Genomic DNA, 18,233 nt, shown 5'->3' on the forward strand with positions numbered 1-18,233 from the left:
AAATTACAAAACCCACAAACAAACAATAACAACAAAAACAAAGAAAAACAAATCTGAATTTTCACATAATCAAGTGCTGTTCAATTGTAAATTTTGGGGTGCATGCCTATTAAAAATAATTTTTTTGCTTTGGATTTTATCAAAGTTGATGGGGAAGCAGATTGAGCTACGAAGAATGGGTGGTAGGATTCAAGGAACCAGTAGACATAGATATATTTAGGAAAGAGAATTGATTAAATTTAGTGATTGATATGGCTGACAAAGGAGACAGGGAAGAGTCAAGGATAACTTTCAGGCTTTTGTTTTGGGTAATGAATACTAAGCCAAAAGCAACACAGTATTTGCTGCAGAAATGGCTATAGTGTTTTTGTGCCTTCCAGGACTTTTGATAAACTTCCAAAAGTAGGAGGATTATGCATTTTAAAATTCCATGCTCCCTAAGGAATTCTGATATATAAATAAATATAACCTAACTCTCATCAGTGAAATTCCTGATTTCCGTTATGTATCTGTTTTTAAACAATTAAACCTACACAGTGTTTCAAGAACTAGTTGGTTGTATGAAACACTCGAAGTTCAGAGTATTTGGAAGCTGGGTAATGATAGGTGACGAAAAGTAGTATTTATTGGTGGGTGGATGTAAGCTGTCTTCAGGTGGCTGCCTGTGATCCTTGCTGTGCTGATTGTGCCCTCCCTGTGGCAGTAAGAGAACATGGCTATAGATCTCTTTCTCCTAAGTGATACTTTCAACTTTCATTAAAAGATCTTTATCGTGTTGTTGTAAAGGAAAATTATTGGAAACAAAAGCTTCGAAAAGAGATTCAAGAGACATAGAAGAGGAGAGTGGTTAAGAATTTAACCTGGCATCTGATGTCCGCTTACTTGGCCTTACTGTTGATCTTGGTCTAGGAACTGCTCTGAGCCTTAGTTAACCTGTTTTTGAAATAGATGCAATACTTACTATACAGCTTGTTATGATATTTAAATGATACTGAGTGTGCAAGCAGTGCAGAGTTTAATATTTCACTACTTCTTGTAAGAATATTTAACTTCTGGGCCTCAATTTCCTTTTGAACTACACTGCTTTTCGTTAGCATTGTTTAGCCTTCATATCATCAAAAGAGATTTTCTATGTTGTTTGTAAGATATCTTGTAGCGTGTTAGTTTGGTTTTCTGTCTGTATTGCCATATTCAAGCCAGTCGTTGCTTATAGGAGGTGAATTGCTCCTAGAAGCTTTAAGTTACAGGTCCAAGACCACTGACAACCTAGAGGCAGAGTAGAGATGAGGACCCACATGTGTTGTAAGACAAGGAGTCACCAAACCTTTTCTCTTTCTGTGGATAAATAACCTTGGTTCAGTTTTGGTTGTGTTTCATTTAAAAAATAAAAGTGGAACGTCCAGCAGTATTACCAGCCAACAAGGGGGCATGGCAGAGTGGTCCCTGACTTGTGAACTGCATCTGGACTGGGAGTACATATGTGGAGGGAAGGTGGGGTACATTCTTACAATGGAGCATATGCTTTGATGGGTTGGATCCGCAGGAAGCTAGGCCCATGAAAATCTTACCCTTTGCGGAGTTTGTGGTTTTTAACCCAAAGTAGCTTCCATGTCCTTTCGTGAATTCTTGCTCCCTTGTACCTGAGCAGTGAAGTGCCGGTGGTGGGACGGAGAGTTGTGAAGACTATAGCTCCTGGATTGCGTGTTCTGCTGACACGCCTGGCTTGAAGCTCTCGGATAGTCTTTTCCTGTCCTATATCCTTCCAAGTAAACTCAGTGGCCTTCTTTGTTTTTTTGTGAGTTCATCTAATCCAATCTGAGTCATCAGAATGCTCTTTATCTGATTGATTAGCCTTGACTTGAAATCAAGAGGCCAGTGAGCAGTCCTATGCAACAGATTTTCATCCTCTTTGTGGCAAAGATAGTTTCCTCATAGTATTCTTTAAACAATTTCTGGCTTATATTCCTTCTTAAGGAGAAGAGATTGAGATTTAGTTGCCATTCCCCTATCTGCACAGATCCTTACCAGCCCCTTGTCATTTAATACTCATTGGAACCCAGAATTCCGTTTTAGGTATGATAGTAGGCACAGTTATCGAGATAACTTAATTTTTTTCTAGGAATTTACAGTTGGAGGTATTGAAATAAATTCAGCTAACCTTTTTAATTCTAGCTTTGTGCATTTTCATAAACTAGTCTCACTATTTTTGTTCTCAAGAATATTGGACACAGTGAGGGGGGTAAATGACCAACAGGTTCTTTAAAAAAAAAAAATTTTTTTTTTAAGTTTATTTTAAAAAAAGTAAAGAGCATGAGCAGGGGAGGGGCAGAGAGAGAGGAAGTGAGCAAGAGAATCCCAAGCAGGCCCCACACTGCCAGTGTGGAGCCCGATGCGAGGCTCAAACGCATGAACTGTGAGATCATGACCTGAGCTGAAATCAGATGCTCAACCAACTGAGCCGCCCAAGATCCCCAAGACCAAGAGTTCTTAATAAGAATTTGAGGAAGCCTTGGTCTATATCCCACATTTGGGTTTTGTTACTTTTACCTTGTTCAGTATTTTAAAGTAGTGATGGCAGGTAAATACATGCAGTATCAGGTACAATGTAAACCTTTGCTGGATATTTAAAAATTGAGCCTGTGTCTAAACTGTAGTAGAACTTAAAGTGACTAGACATTCCATTTCACTGGCATATTTTTCTGTTTTATTTTCTGGGTTTTGTTTTGTTTTTGTATTTTGTGTCTTGAAAAAGTTAGAAGCTTTTTAATGTTAACTGTGCAAGAATGCTTGTGTGAAAAATAATTTGATTAAACAGACTCTGGGCAATTACAAAAGTTTTTAAAAATATAACGTATCTTCTTTCTCATTTGATAACATTTATGATGGGCTCCATAATATTATAGTGCTAAATATTTATTTATAAAATTATTTTTAAAAATATTTTAAAAGTAATCTCTGTGCCCAGCATGAGGTTTGAAGTCAACCCCGAGATCAAGAGTTTTCCTGCTGTACTAAGTCAGCCAGCCAGGTGCCCCTATAATGCTAAAATATTTAGGTAAACCTATCATTTTATAAAGCCTAATATCTACCCTAGAATTGTAGCTTTATAATACACAGCAAATGTAGGCAAGAACAGGTAGCTCAGAGGAAAAATTAGAGTAATTGAAACATAAATGAACTGTTTGGTAAATATACATGTTCCAGGTATGGCTTCCAACAAACATGAACATGATCCTATGGTCACAGCATTAAGGTAAAGCACGTCCTTGTATATGATTGTCTGCATACAGAACATAGAATACGCAGGAGCTTCTTATCTTGCCTGCGCTCACTTGAAATACAGACTGGTTCTGACCATCCTACATACTACTGTTTCAACCTGGGGGCACCACCTCCTCCTCACAGAAAACTCCAGAACCCCTGACCTTCCTGGTAGTTTTTCTTTTTTCATAGCTTGTCATCTCCTACATAACACTTAATCCTAAATTATGTTGGAGTTTAAACTCTCTCAGGGCAAGGATCTTTATTTATTGATGTACTTTACATTGTCAGTAAAGGGCTAACTTTTAAAATTAACAGTGTTTAGGAGCGAGGTTAATAAAATTTTTCTTCCTCTTTGCTTTCTCCTCAGAGTTCTATTGTCTATAGCCAGATAACTCTTTTAACAGTCAGTACAGACAACAGCCCAACAATGACAATTCTACCATCTAACGTGGCTGAAAGATGAAACATTGGCATTAAATTCTGTTGCTTCCTAATCTCCTGAAGGAAAATCTGGCCTCTTAGTTTCTGTTTTCTCGAGTGACTGATGCATCACTAATGGAGAGAGTTCATTTATAGTATGTAGGTCCTTTGTTGTTGAGGGAATCTCTGGTTGCTTTGATATTAGAGAACTGGGAAAAGATCAGAAAATTGACATTTTGTTTTATTTATTTATTTTAATTTTTAGCATTTATTTATTTTCTTTGAGAGACAGAGACAGAGCGTGAGCAGGGGAGGGGCAGAGAGAGAGCAAGACGTAGAATCCGAAGCAGGCTCCAGTCTCTGAGCTGTCAGCACAGAGCCTGACGTGGGGCTTGAACTCATGAACTCTGAGATCACGACCTGAGCCGAAGTTGGACGCTCAACTGACTGAGCCACCCAGGCACTCCTGACATTTTGTTTTAAATGCAATTCTGTCTATAGATAGTTTAATGAAGTTGATTTAAAAAATAATTGCAAATCTACAGTTTACTTGTTTTCCATATTTGTAAGTTGTATTATGACTTAGGGTTGTTAAAAAAAATGTAAAAAACATCTTTTGCAATAACATTTTAGTTCACCTTATACAAGTGATTTTTGGTGTCCACTTGTTAAACCATGTCAAAGCTAAAATACAAGCTCATTTTCTCTTAATTTAAAATATGCATAACTCATTTCTTCTCACCCACTACTTAAAATTTTTTTAATGTTTATTTTTGAGAGCGAGAGAGACAGAGCATGAGCGGGGGAGGGGCACAGAGAGGGGGAGACACAGAATCCAAAGAAGGTTCCAAGCTCGCAGCTGTTAGCACAGAGCCTGACGCGGGCCTCAAACCCATGAACTATTAGATCATGACCTGAGCCAAAATTGGACTCTCAACCAATTGAGCCACCCAGGCGTCCCAACTTCTCACCATCTACTTGATGAACATTAGCTAGTTTTGGCAAAACTTAGGGCTAACATGTTTTCCTGCTTGCATTTGCTGTGGTGAAGAGAGTTCATTTCCAGGACCGGTCTGTTACTCTCTGCCTTCATTGTTCTTTATTTGCTTGTTTACTTTTAATACGTCTAGTTGCTATTTTTATAATCTCATGGTTAAGTCATAAACAGGTTTGTTTTGTTTTTTGTTCTTTTGCTTAGAACCTGAAGTTTTTTTCTTTTAATACTATTCCTAACCCTGTTGTGGACTTTTATACTAAGCAGTTAACAATTAGCTGCTAGTATTTATTAGTATACTGTGTGAAAACATCTTTAGGAACTTAGTAGGATTGGTGCCCTTATTTTTATTATTTAAAACAATTTTTTTTTAATGTTTATTTTTGAGAGAGGGAGTACAAGCAGGGGAGGGGCAGAGAGAGAGGGAGGCACAGAATCAGAAGAAGGCTCCAGGCTCTGAGCTGTCAGCACAGAGCCTGACGCGGGGCTTGAACTCAGGAACTGCAAGATCATGACCTGAACTGAAGTTGGATGTTTAACCGACTGAGCCACCCAGGCACCCCTATTTTTATAGTTTACTTTGAGAGAGAGAAAGCATGTGCACACATGAGCGTGGGAGGGGCAGAGAGAAAGGGAGAGCCAGAATCCCAAGCAGGCTCCGTGCTGTCATGACAGTGCAGAGCCGGATGTGGTGGGGCTTGGTCTCACAATCTGTGAGATCATGACCTGAGCTGTAGTGAAGAATGGAGGCTTACTGACTGAGCCACCTTGGCACCCCAGTGTGCTCTTGTTTTTGAATCATTGCTTTTTATTTATTTTTTAAACAATAAACTGAACTCTGTTCATACTTGTTGGGCTATCAAATACACTCTGCAGAGTATAGCATTATACAGTAGCCTCATTTTACACATGAGGACATGCTTATGGTTATATGGATATGATATGAAGGGGTTAAACTTGTAAACAGTAGTTCTTTCCATTCTACATCTGTCTTCTAAGTGTCTGAAGATCACAGAGAAATACTGAAGTTTTAATCCTTTTTTAATCAAACTTCATTGTTCCATGTGGTGCCACATAAGACAGTGTTTGAATGCCTTAGAAAATTTCTTTCCCACTAAATGGCTATAGTTTTAGTGGAGAATGCTTGAATAATTTTTTTTAGGTTTATTTATTTATTTTGAGAGAGGGAGAAAGAGAACAAGTGGGGAAGGAACAGAGGGAAGGAGGAAGAATCCCAAGTAGGCTCCTCACTGTCATTTCAGAGCCTGATGCAAGGCTTGAATCACAAACCATGAGATCATGACCTGAGCTGAAATCAAGAGTTGGATGCTTAACTGAGTCACCAGGTGCCCCTTGAGTAATTTTTTTTTACTTTATCTGTTAGTTTGATTTTTTTAAATATGTCTTTTTAAAAAATGTTTATTTATTTTTGAGAGAGAGAGGGAGAGAGAGAATCCCAAGCACACTCCAGACTGTCAGCCCAGAGTCTCATGTGGGGCTCAAAGTCATAACCATGAGATCATGACTGAGTCGGTATCAAGAGTCAGACGCTTAACTGACTGAGCCACCCAGGTGCCCCTATATCTATCTTTTTTTTAAAAAAAAAAAAATGTTTGTTTGTTTGTTTGACAGAGAGAGAGTGCAGGCAGGGGAGGGACGGCGGGGGGTGGGGCGGTGAACAGAGAATCAGAAGCATGCTCCATGCTGACAGGCCAACAGCAGTGATGCTGATGCAAGGCTAGAATTCACAAACTGCGAGATCATGATCTGAGCTGACTGAGCCACCCAGGCATCCCTTTATATCTTTAGGTTATTTGTCCTAATAGGTTTATGCTCCATCCTGGATCAGTAGAATTTTGGGTGGTCTTGGGAATTACTTCAGTACCAACATAGTGTATTGCCTGATGCCCGTGTGTGTCAGAGAGAGAGAGAGAGAGAGAGAGAGAGAGAATGTGTATGTATGAATAGTTTCATTGGAAAAAGTAATACCCATTCCTTCATGTATTGTATTTGGCTGCTTTGCAATATAATAACAGAGTTGAGTAGTTGTGACAGAGACCGTGTGGCTTGCAAAACCCAAAATACTTAACTTTCTGGCCATAATTTGCCAACCTCTAGACCATTGCTTAGCAGTGCCTAAAAACTAAGATGAAGCAGTTGTAGTATTCATTTAGTCTCAGTCTGTACTTTATTATAACTTGAGTGGTAGTCAGGGAGCGGAAAGTGGTGTTTTGTATTGAAGTAAATAAATTGAATTAAGAAAGTGGATCTTCTTTTCATGACCCCTAGAGAGAAAAGAGAAAGAGAGAGGTAAGGGTGTGTGTGTGTGTGTGTGTGTGTGTGTGTGTGTGTGTGTCCCGTCCTCGTCCCCCATCCTCGTTTTTGTGTGTCCTGAGTGGGTCAGGCAGACAACATAGCTTGTATTTGCTTGTTTAAATGTTTCATTTTAAATATGGTGGAAACCAATTTAGCAAACCAACATCAGATGAGAATTTGACATTTTTTAGAATTATAAATATGTCATTTATTTTGCCAGAAGACAGGATAGCCCTTATTTTTTTCAAAAAAATATTATTTTAATGTTTATTTATCTTTGAGAGACTGAGAGAGCATGAGCAGAGGAGGGACAAAAAGAGAGTGAGACACAGAATATGAAGCAGGCTCCAGGCTCTGAGCTATCAGCACAGATCCTGACACGGGGCTCAAACCCGTGAACAGTGAGATCATGACCAGAGCCGAAGTTGGATGCTCAATTGACTGAGCCACCCAGGTACCCCAGGATAGCCCTGATATCTTAAAGGACTGTGTTTCTTTTTCTTTTTTTTTTTTTTTTTTGATAGAAACATGGTAGTTAAATGAGCTTGTTTTAATTCACTGAAGGCAAAGCATTTGTTGGTACTGTCTAGATTATACCAATTTTAGAAATATGAATTCAGAGTAAGCAGTTTCTGAGTTTTTTCGTGTGAAAATCTGTAAGGAAATACTCTTAGTAAAGACACACAAGAATGACTTTTACATCCTTCAGCAGTAGATAGAAATAAAACATTTTAAAATTCTGAACCCAGTATCTATTTTAACATAAATGCATTTTTTCTCTTTGTGCTCAGAAGACTTCAGAATGACAATTTTCATTTAAGTAATTATCTGCTGGCATGTTCTTAATTTTTTAAAAAGTTAAGCGTATCCTTTTACAAAGTGAAAGTCGAAGATTTAGTTTTCAAGTGTGATGGAGAAACTCTGCTTCACTGAGAGGGTCAAGTGTGTCATTTTGTCACTGTGTTGTCACAGTAAGGTGTGTGCATTGTCACTGGTCACACAGGACAACTGCCATGTTCGGGCACACTCCACATCTGTTCTAATTTAAAAGTTTTACCAATGATTAATTATTTTGAGTAGTAATGCTGTTAAATGAACTTCTGAAAGACCTAGTGTAACTGGACTCTTGAGTCATGGTAGCACATAGCACAGCAGAATACGAATGGGCAGTTTGTGTCCTGCATAGAAGTGCACGGCCAAGGGGACAAGTGGATGCTGACATCCAGGCCACACTGTCAGCAAGCCATTTCTCTCGTGTGGGACGGTGTCCTTTCAGAGGGAAGGGCTCCTTTTTCTTACATACGTTATTTAAAAATGATTGCATGTGACTCCTATGCCAGGCACTGTTGAGCACTTTATAAATACCAAGTTATTCAACTCTTACAACAATTTATTTTCCATATGAGAAAACTGAGGCACCAGGAGTTTAAGTAACTTGTCTTAGATGGGCTAGCATTCTAAATTCCGTAGCTCTGAGTCAAGTCTAATCTCTGTGGCTCCGCAGTACAGGCTTACCTCCCTGTACCATAGTATGGCCTTTTTATTTTTCTAATTTGTCCTGCTAGGGTGTCGTTTGCACAGAGGTGCCACAGAGGCTGCTGATGGCCCTGATAGCACATTTGAATGCCAAGTTGAAAGGAATTGGACAGGGGGCTCATACGACAACCGCCCCCACCATCATGTGGCAAGTAACTTTCTTGCTGAGTGATACATCCAGGTTTTGTTTAACTTGTGTGACTTTGTTTAACTTTTGTTTGACTTCAATTGACTTGTGTGACAGTTTTCCATTATATTGAGCAGAAAAAAATACCCTTCTATAATTTCTCCCTATTAAGTTTTGTCACATGTAGCTGAGTCTCAGGCTTTATGTGCCTTTTTATCTAAATGTGGGTATCAGCATTGCTCCTTTTGTGCTTTTTGTATGATAACGCCCTTGTTTTGTGTTCTTTTTCTGGGTTTCTTTCTAAGGTGTTCTCACTATTATCCTCCCTTTTCTAATTCACTTTTGGGGAGAAGGGTGGCGTTTATCTTTTGTTCCTTACTGTTACTCTTGAAATCAAATTAATAAAACTTTTACTTGATAGTGTGATTCCCACTCTAATTCTGAGAACTACTCACTTTGCAGTGCTAATAGTTGAAAGAAGTGATCTCTCCATGCTCCCCCAAGATAGATTATTTATTAAACTCTGACTAGTCCCCATCGTGCCCTTTCCTGCCACAAAGTCCAGTGGTTTTTAACCCCCCACTTAGAATCACTTGGGGGAGCTTTTCATGCAGCTGATGTGCATATCGTTACTCTAGACCAATTAAATCTGAATGAGGGACCCACTTTGTCTCACAATTAGGTTAGAATCTGGAAGGGCATTTCTGTAGGACACAGAAAGACCCAATATCCCTGGCATGACCATTTCATTTCTGCTGGGAATGTATTGTTCAGCAGAATGATTTTTGTGTTGTCTTAATTAGCTGTTCAAGTTCTTGGTATCTTGAATCAAATATTCAACCCTTGGGAAGAGTGAGAAACCTAATAAAATGTAGGAATTCTATCAGTTTTTTCTTCTAACTTGTTAAGTGCTGGGGTACCTACCTACCTACATGTGTGATCATAGGCAAAGTCTCGTTTTTCTTTTCATCCTGTTACTTATTAGACCCTGATGATTTTCCTGTTGCTTTTCATCCTCCCTCTACTTGTTTCTTTCTCCTTAAAAAATAAAAAGTTGAGCTGTTATCAGCTTTGTATGATCTGTCAGATTTGTCATATTTCTTTTTTTTTTTCTTTTAAGTTTATTTATTTTGCAAAAGAGAGCGAGTGCACAAGTGGAGGAGGAACGGGGTGAGGGAGAGAGAATCCCAAACAGGTTCCATATTCCATGATCATGACCTGAACTAAAATCAAGAGTTGGACGTTTAACTGACTGAGCCAGCCAGGCATCCTCACATTTGTCATATTTCTAAGATACCATGAATTATAAATTGCACCATTTATTTAGTAATAGTTTTTTAGAAAAGGAAATTATAGTTACTTTGTTGATATATTCACTTTTATTTTTCATGGAGCTGACAATAATGTGTATTTATCTATACATTTTGATATCACCTTTCGAGTATCATAACTCAAGTTTGAGTCTAAGCCTCTTCTCATGTTCAGCTTCTCTTAACATTTTGGAAGTTAGTGAACTGGAAACTTTTGATGGGCAGATTGTAGTGCCTAAAAAATAAATTTGACTTTCAGTAACACTTGAAACTGCCAACCAAACTTTAATTTTAAAAACACTGTGGTTTACTATAAAGAGAATTTCTGGTTTTTATTGTCTTTAATTACATTGCTTATTCTCTAACGGGCAGATCTCAGGGTACTTGATAGCTCTTTGTCTAATTCTTCCACAGTAATTTTTTTTCATATAAATTTAATGTACAATTCAACCACATGTGTTGCTACCAATGAAATTAACTGAAGTGTAATAGTAGCATGATTAGATACCAGTGCATGTTTAAATTGTTATTGATGTGGGTTTGTGGTACTGAGTATATCTAATTTTTAGGAAATAGGGATCATAATACACAGCTTTTAAATCCTTTTTTTCTGAGTCACCTAAATAACAAAGAGAAGTGGAAAATTAGAGCCAGTGATGGCAGAGCTGTTTGATCTGACCATTCTGCCTTTCAGTCTCCTCTCAGGGTTGGTTTCTTTAGGATATTCCTCCTGTTACAGCTCCTTCCCCTTCCCCCTTCTTAATTGTCTGGCTGCCTCAAATATTACCGTGTATGTGATAGGGTGGGAAATGAGATGGGGAGAGGAGAGGTCCAGACATCTAGATGCTTGGAGGCCTTGATTAATGCTTAGTATGTTACTAGAAATTGGCATGTGAAGGAAGACAACTAATTAAGTCTTTTGTGAAATGGATCAGTGGAATTGAGAAGATTCAGTTGAAACACTTTGCTTTACAAATGTATTGCTTTTTCTATGGTTCCAGTTGCGGGTAATCACCATTTATTTGTTGTTTTCAGTCATGTACTGAACAATTTAATTTGGACTTTATCTGTGACTTTTGTTAAGAAGTTCATTTAATAAAAATCTTTCTGGGGACTTTGGCTCAGGTCATGATCTTGTTTGTGAGTTTGAGCCCTGCATCAGGCTCTGCATTGTTAGTGGGATTTGGGATTCTCCCTGCCACCCCTCCCCCCAACTTGTGCTCTTTCCTTCACTCAAAAGGAATAAACTTAAAATCTTTCTAAGCAGATTGATTGTTATGTTTTTCTCTTAATTCTTGGGATGATTCTTCCAAATTCTGCAAAATTATAAATTCATTTGTAATTTCTATTTGTTAAGGATACCAGGTACAGTTTCTTGAATTTATTTCTGGCTACGAGGTAATAGATTCGATTCTGTTGCTACTTTAAATTATAAGCAAGTTTTTGTTTTGCTTGTACCTTTCCCTGGGGAGAGAACCCATAATCCATTAGCTTTTTAAGAAATCTGTAAATCAAGTAAATTTACTTGTAGAGACTGGAGGGCAGTAATTTTGAAGATCAGTCAAAATATACTGTTGTGCTGTTTTAAAAGATTTTTGTATCTTAAAAAAATTCTAATTATATCTAGGTGGTAGATTTTAGGAGAGGTCTACTGAGTTACCAGTGTCCATTTTTTTTTCTTTTTTTGATGTTTATTTATTTTTGAGAGAGAGAGAGACAGAGCACAAGTGAGGGAGTGGCAGAGGGAGACACAGAATCCGAAGCAGGCTCCAGGCTCTGAGCTGTTAGCACAGAGCCCGAGGTGGGGCTCAAACCCAGGAACCCAGGAACCATGAGATCATAACCTGAACCAAAGTCAGACGCTCAACTGACTGAGCCACCCAGGCGCCCGTGATGTTTATTTCTTTTGAGAGAGAGAGAGAGAGAGAGAGAGCGAGCGAGCGTGAGTGGGGAAGAGGCAGACAGAGGAGAGAGAACGAGAATCCTAAGCAGGCTCCATGATCAGTACAGAGCCCGACATGCGGCTCTATTCCATGACCCTGAGATCATGACCTGAGCCAAAGTCAAGAGTCGGAGGCTAAACAAAGTGAGCCATCCAGGTGCCCTAGCAGTGTCTATTTTTGTGCTGAAAGCCTTTTCTAAAATTAATACTTCAGTTATTTCAGGCAAAATGTTATGAAATATAGATTGTAAGAGCAAAGCTTTTTATTTGGATACAAAACCAAACATTTGGCAAACATTTATTTCATCGTAAGAGGTAAAGCAAATGGGTTATAGTTTATGTAGTATACAAAGTAGTTGGTAGGTTTACACTAATTTTATAACGTGATTGATCACATGCTCTTGAGTCATCTTTAAATGGCAAAATAATCAGCATTTATGTGCCACTTCCTGGAAATGGTACTGAAATTACTGGTTATATATAGCCAGGATCTCCTAGACATCTTTAGAATAAAAATCCACAGTTAAGTTCTTTCTTACCAATATGATTTATTTGTGCTGTAATACAGTTTCTACAGTTTTATTTTCAAATATGTATCTACCTATTCCCACATTATATTATGGATAATATGATACATCATTATGGATCTTAAATACTGTGTGTGTTCTGTGCGCTATTCTTTGTTCTTTTGTGGGACAGTAAGGTGACAGATAATTCCCTGGTCTCAAGAAGTCTGGCAGGGGAGGCTTGATAGTAAGCAGTAACACGGTTGTAATAAAGGAGGCTCATTTTTGTGTCCTTGGGTAGTGGGATGAATAATCAAGAGGGGAAGCTGATTTGGGCTGAACCTTGGAAGAAATGGACTCGGTTAGTGGCCAAAACCACATAGTAGAAGGAAGTTCCTGGTACAGGATGAGTAATGTCATGGCAGCCAAAGTGTGCAGAGAACAGAGACACTGGTGATGTGCTGGTGAGAGTAGAGGATGTTGGGCAAGTGTGGTTATATGTTTATTTTTGAGAATGAGTGAGCCGGGGGAGGGGGGGGGTGGGAGAGAGAGGAAGAGAGAGGATCTCAAGCAGGCTCCACACTATCAGTACAGAGCCCAGCGTGGGGCTCAAACTCAGAAACTGTGAGATCATGACCAGAGCAGAAACCAAGAGTTGGACACTTAACGGACTGAGCCACCTAAGCATTCCGGGCAAGTGTGATTACTAAGGCAGGTGTAAAGGATACACATTTTGGGATTTCTGGACAACTTGAGTTACTTTAGTACAAATAGTTTTAATATACATTCTGTCAGATTATCTTAAATATGCATTAGATTTTTGTAATTCTTTGGTAGAGTATATAATTATATCTTTTAAAATTCAGATAATTCATTTTATAAACTTAAGAATTATGTGATATATATGTTTTATATATGCCCTCCAAAATGGCCAGGACATGGCTAAATAAGTTGACTAGGAAAACAGCTAATGTAGGGACTTCCTAAATTTTTCAGATTGTATTATATGTGCAAATGGGCATACCTGTTGACATACCATTTTCCACAGATTTATTCACTCTTGAAATCCTAGAATCAAATATTTATTTCACTATTTAAATATTTATGAAATTACTATTAGGACTCTTTCCCTTAAGGAAATATAGTCTAAAAGGAAAAGCTAAATGAGTCGATGAAGAAAACAAAAGTAGAGAAAAACTAATTAGAGAAAACTGAGATTAGAGACATCTATGAGTGTGATGGAAGAAAGACTCAGTAATCACAGAAAAGGAAGAGAAGAGAAGCAGGCAGAGGAGGAACAAGAAAGACTAGCAACTGGAATGATCTAATTTAGTATTTTCCAAAGGTGGATAGATTTGTGTGAGTTTGTGCATGGTATGTGTGTACACACCCTGGTAGTGAAAAACAAGTATCCATTGGGGTACAGGACTCTATTAGTCTATTTATGTTTGTTTTAAATTTTAAAAATTAAGTGTTACTAATATCTGATAGATGGGTTAAATTTGCACCCTCATTCCGGCCTTATGTCAGAAAGTTCTATCTAAAGTGGTACATAAAGGGATTGAGGAGTGGGGAGCTCCACAAGGCAGCTGTGGCAATCCCAGTCATTCACTTCTTTTCTGGGAGTTGCCACGAGTCTGAGCTTACTATTCTAAGTTTACTTGTGTTTGATAACGTAGACTTATGGAGTAATTTCAACCGAACCCTGCAGAACAGACAAATAATTTAAAGATTCATGCAAAAGAAACTGACTGTGAGAAATGTGAATAAGAATAGTAAAGAAGCAAATGGTAGAGCTGATACTTAAACTACTAGAATGAGCTTTTTTACCTATTATGATTTAATTATTTTAGAAGATGGCTAAGCATATAAGAGATTATCAAAAAAGATATTTGACATGTAGGAATACATCTTTGTTCCTTCAGTTTTCTATGTTTTAAAATACATGTAATTTAGGGGCACCTGGGTGGCTCAGTCGTTTAAGCATCCTACTCTTGATCTTGGCTCAGGTCATGATCTCACTGTTGTGAGATCAAGCCCCGCATTGGGCTCTGTGCTTGAATAGCACAGAGACTGCTTGGGATTCTCTCCGTCCCTCTGTCTCTGCCCCTCCACTGCTCACTTGCCAAGTGTGCACACACACACATACACACACACACACACACACACACACACACACACACACACGCTCCCTCCCTCCCTCCCTCCCTCTCTTTCTCTCTCAAAATAAATAAACATTAAAAACAAGTAAAATGTATGTAATTCAGTAACACATGTTAATTATTTATAAATAACTAGAATGGATGTATGCCCAAACTTTTCTCTGTTAAGGGTGCTTGGTCAGTTTTTGGATAACAAGTAGCCCTATATAGCTTATAGCTCAAAAACTCATGAAAACTCTGATAAAACAATTGATGTTCATAGCAAATGACCCTGAGGTAAACAGTTCTAGCTGTAATCTAGTTTTTGTTTTGACTCACTTATGATGTCTGTAGAACATTTGTCCAGTAGGTCTACAAAGGATCTACCAACTGGTTCACAAGTGTCTTGTGCCAAAAGACCTTGGTGCCTGCAGAGGCTGATATGATACTATATGTTGATGTAACTGTGTATAATTTCAGTAAGTGTGTGCCATGTTTAATAAATGTTATTTTAATTCCTAGATATTATAACTTAACTACCCGAAAGTTATTTAGTAGCCCTGAAGTTGTTTAGATTGGCCATGGAGTTGGCAGCACAAATGAGAGTTCTAGTTAATTAAAGATAAGATCAGAGAGGAGCCAACTTAAAGGGATTATATTCTTTCTACAGTTATTCAGTGTATTTGCTTAGTTATCTTTTTAGTGTTTACTGACTTAATTCACTGGTTTGGTGGAGGAGGTAAAGCTCCTGCATTCCTTTCTGTGGCATCAGCTTGCCCTGTTACATAAAATTGTACTCTAGCACGTGGTGGAATCTGCACTGGTCAGCGTTAGACCGGAGAGCCACCACTTTGACAGGGTGTCTGAAAAACAACTTGTATATTTTACACAGAAGGACACAGAAAATAATGTGCTATGACTTAGCAATTGAGATGATGGGGTAAACTCTGTAAAATGTAGACTCTGAAGAGATTAAACTTTAATAAGTTTTGATTGAAATTGTTTCAAAACCAATCATGCATTTGTTTTTATTATTAAACAGAATATATAGAAGATAAGTTCATACCAGTCCTTGTGGCTCATGATCATAGATTATGAACATGCTATACTGGGCCCTATCGCAGTAATATTTGCACCAGTTAAGTTGAATGGGGTGAGTGTACACTTTGTGCAAATCCATCTTTTCCAGTCTCCCTTTTGTTCATTGTGTCAACCTTTTAGGAGTGTTGTAAAGATTCAGTGCCTGCCACTTACTACCCCAAAAGTTGCTGCTGTTGCTTATATAAGATAATAGTTGTTTGGGGGGGGGGGGGGGGAAGGATAATCGTTGGTGGCGGGGACCTTACAGAGGTAAATAAAAATAATTTGATAACATGGAAACTTGTTGTGGGAAATCTCTTAAGCTGAATTTGTTTTAGGGCACACTGAATATTGTACTTTCCTTTTTCTCAGCAGCAGCAACTTGTGATTGGCGGTACCGGATATTCAATTGCACATCCCCACATCAATGCACTGCCAATGGTAAGAATTCCTCCCACTCCGAATGGTGGAGTGTTTTAATTGGTCTTTTTATTATTCTCTTACTTGGGAGTGTCTCTTAAGAATTTTTAAGTTTGTCATAGGTTGACAAAATATATCTGTATTCCCAGAGTAAAGAAATGTTTTAAAAAATATATGTAAGGTAAGGCACTTAAAGTAATTTTTGATTATTTAGTTAAAAAAGAAAAGGGCGAACCCTTACTTTGGAGAGTTCCATCATCTATAGATTGTATAACCACTTGGCTGTAGTTATCAGGATGAAAACTATTATTATATAGCGATCATCTTGTATTTTAACAGGTGGGCTATATTTTATGAATAGAATTTTCTTGTTAAATAGTCTTTTTGCATATTGCATTTATCTTAATATTTATAGTTAATGGGCAGTTAAATGTCTAAAATTCTACCTGTTTTTAGTGAGTGAATGATTTCCAAGAGAACCATCCTTAATATTTAAAAAGATCATTTAGAAACCTTTCTCTGTGGAATAAACATCTGTGAACTGTGTTATACAGCAGAAAAGCCAATCTGTAAGAGCTGAGATAGCTCTCTTTTCTGTATATGTCTTGGATAACTTTTGGCAAGAACTGTTCAGCAATTAAATGATAGAATTGGGCTAAATTTCTAAAGTTTATTCTAACTGTAGGCTGAGTGATCTCATTACTGTTAACTAAAATCAGAATGACTCTCCCTTACAAAAAGTAATTCTTTACCTAAGTGGTATTGGTATGTATTTTAGAGTTCAATAAATAGGACAATTAATTACTTAACAATAATCAATTTCAAAATGTTTTCTGTAGTACATTATTAAAACTTTTTTTTACTTAATCAAATTTTTTATTTTAAACATTAAATCAAACAGCTATAGAAACTGAAAAAGACTTCTAGAACTTGGTGGGAAATAGTAGATGTATCAGTCTGAAATAAAAGCTACTAAAAATTAACTAGAATCAGAATAAGTGGGTGAGATGAGTTATCTGTGAACAAATTCCTAGGAAATGATTCATTTTAAAGACGGGCTGGTCAGTATGTTGATAAGAGGAAAATTTCTTCTCTCTTTCCCCCCTCTTATTTTCTTCAACATTCCCCATTAACTGCTGAGAGAGAATGTTTTGTGTGGCCTTACTTGACACAATGACATGGTTCTTCATTAGTTTATGAGACGCTTGCTGGGTTCTTTAGGGTGCTTGGGTGACTCATTAACCATTGTTAAAATCTGCTGTTTTCTTCTGAAGCATTATAGTTTCTCATGTAAGAAACAGCTCTCTGGTAAATCAGCATCATCATTTGGATTACCTGCCTTTGGCTTTATGTTTGAAGTTCACATTTGAAACCTGTTGGTTTTCTTGATAGTCTTAACTATTTGTGGCATGTCCCCCTTAAGAATCCATTGTGCAGGCCTGTTGGGTATGTGAGGTACAGGTGCTGTGTAACTGGCTACCTCTTCTAAGTACCTATCTTCAAGTGAGTTTTTGAATGTGTCCCTCACAGACTGTATGTTGTTTTGTTTTTGGAACAGCTCTTAGACTGTATTTCAAATCAGGTTATTTCCAACACATTTACCAATTTTGTTGAGAATTCCTTAAATCATTTTTGAGTCATGATCACAGAAATTTATGTTAGTTCTAAAAATGTGTTAGTGTTAGAGATGAAAAAGGCCAGGATTACAACAAACTTGCTTATAGTCTAGCTGAGGACACGACAGCCATTTGTACATACTTGCATGATGTGCTAATAAATTTATAGGTATTGGTTCACAGTGGTGGTTTTCTCATGAACCTGAGAAATGCCTGTGTTTTGAGTTAAACCTGTGCTATGTAGTATCTTACATTCTTTCCCTGAAAATGCCATAAAGGAATGCTTTGTGGGAACACTTACCTTACCTCTACCACCCCACCCCCACCCTCAACTTTGTTTTTGATATAAATAAGCATGAGGGATTCATAATATTCTTTTTTGCTTATTCTTCACTTGGCTAGGTACAATTTATTTTAACTCTAATTGTACCTTACACCATCATGCTTTACAGCTACTTTCCTAAATAAATGTGGATCCCATTGTATTAATATAATCTATTGGCCTACAAGTGTATATTATTATTTTAACTTTTTATTGTGCACATTTTCAGACATACACTG

General features: G+C 37.7%; 1 protein-coding gene across 10 annotated transcripts in view; it reads left to right on the top strand.

Annotated features, from left to right (window-relative positions):
* TBL1XR1 (TBL1X receptor 1) overlaps nucleotides 1-18,233 on the top strand; it is a 177,567-nt gene that overhangs the window by 73,991 nt on the left and 85,343 nt on the right. For 4 of the 10 annotated variants that reach the window (XM_042954617.1, XM_042954616.1, XM_042954615.1 and 1 more), the window contains 2 exons: nucleotides 15,599-15,709; nucleotides 16,009-16,077. The gene's annotated coding sequence lies outside the window, so the exon portion shown is untranslated. Of the gene's footprint in view, nucleotides 1-5,999; nucleotides 6,025-15,598; nucleotides 15,710-16,008; nucleotides 16,078-18,233 lie in introns of those variants that run through there. The other 6 variants (XM_042954619.1, XM_042954614.1, XM_042954625.1 and 3 more) reach the window with 4 other exon arrangements.

Source organism: Panthera leo, chromosome C2 (genome assembly GCF_018350215.1).
Source record: "Panthera leo isolate Ple1 chromosome C2, P.leo_Ple1_pat1.1, whole genome shotgun sequence".
Classification (NCBI taxonomy): Eukaryota; Metazoa; Chordata; class Mammalia; order Carnivora; family Felidae; genus Panthera; species Panthera leo.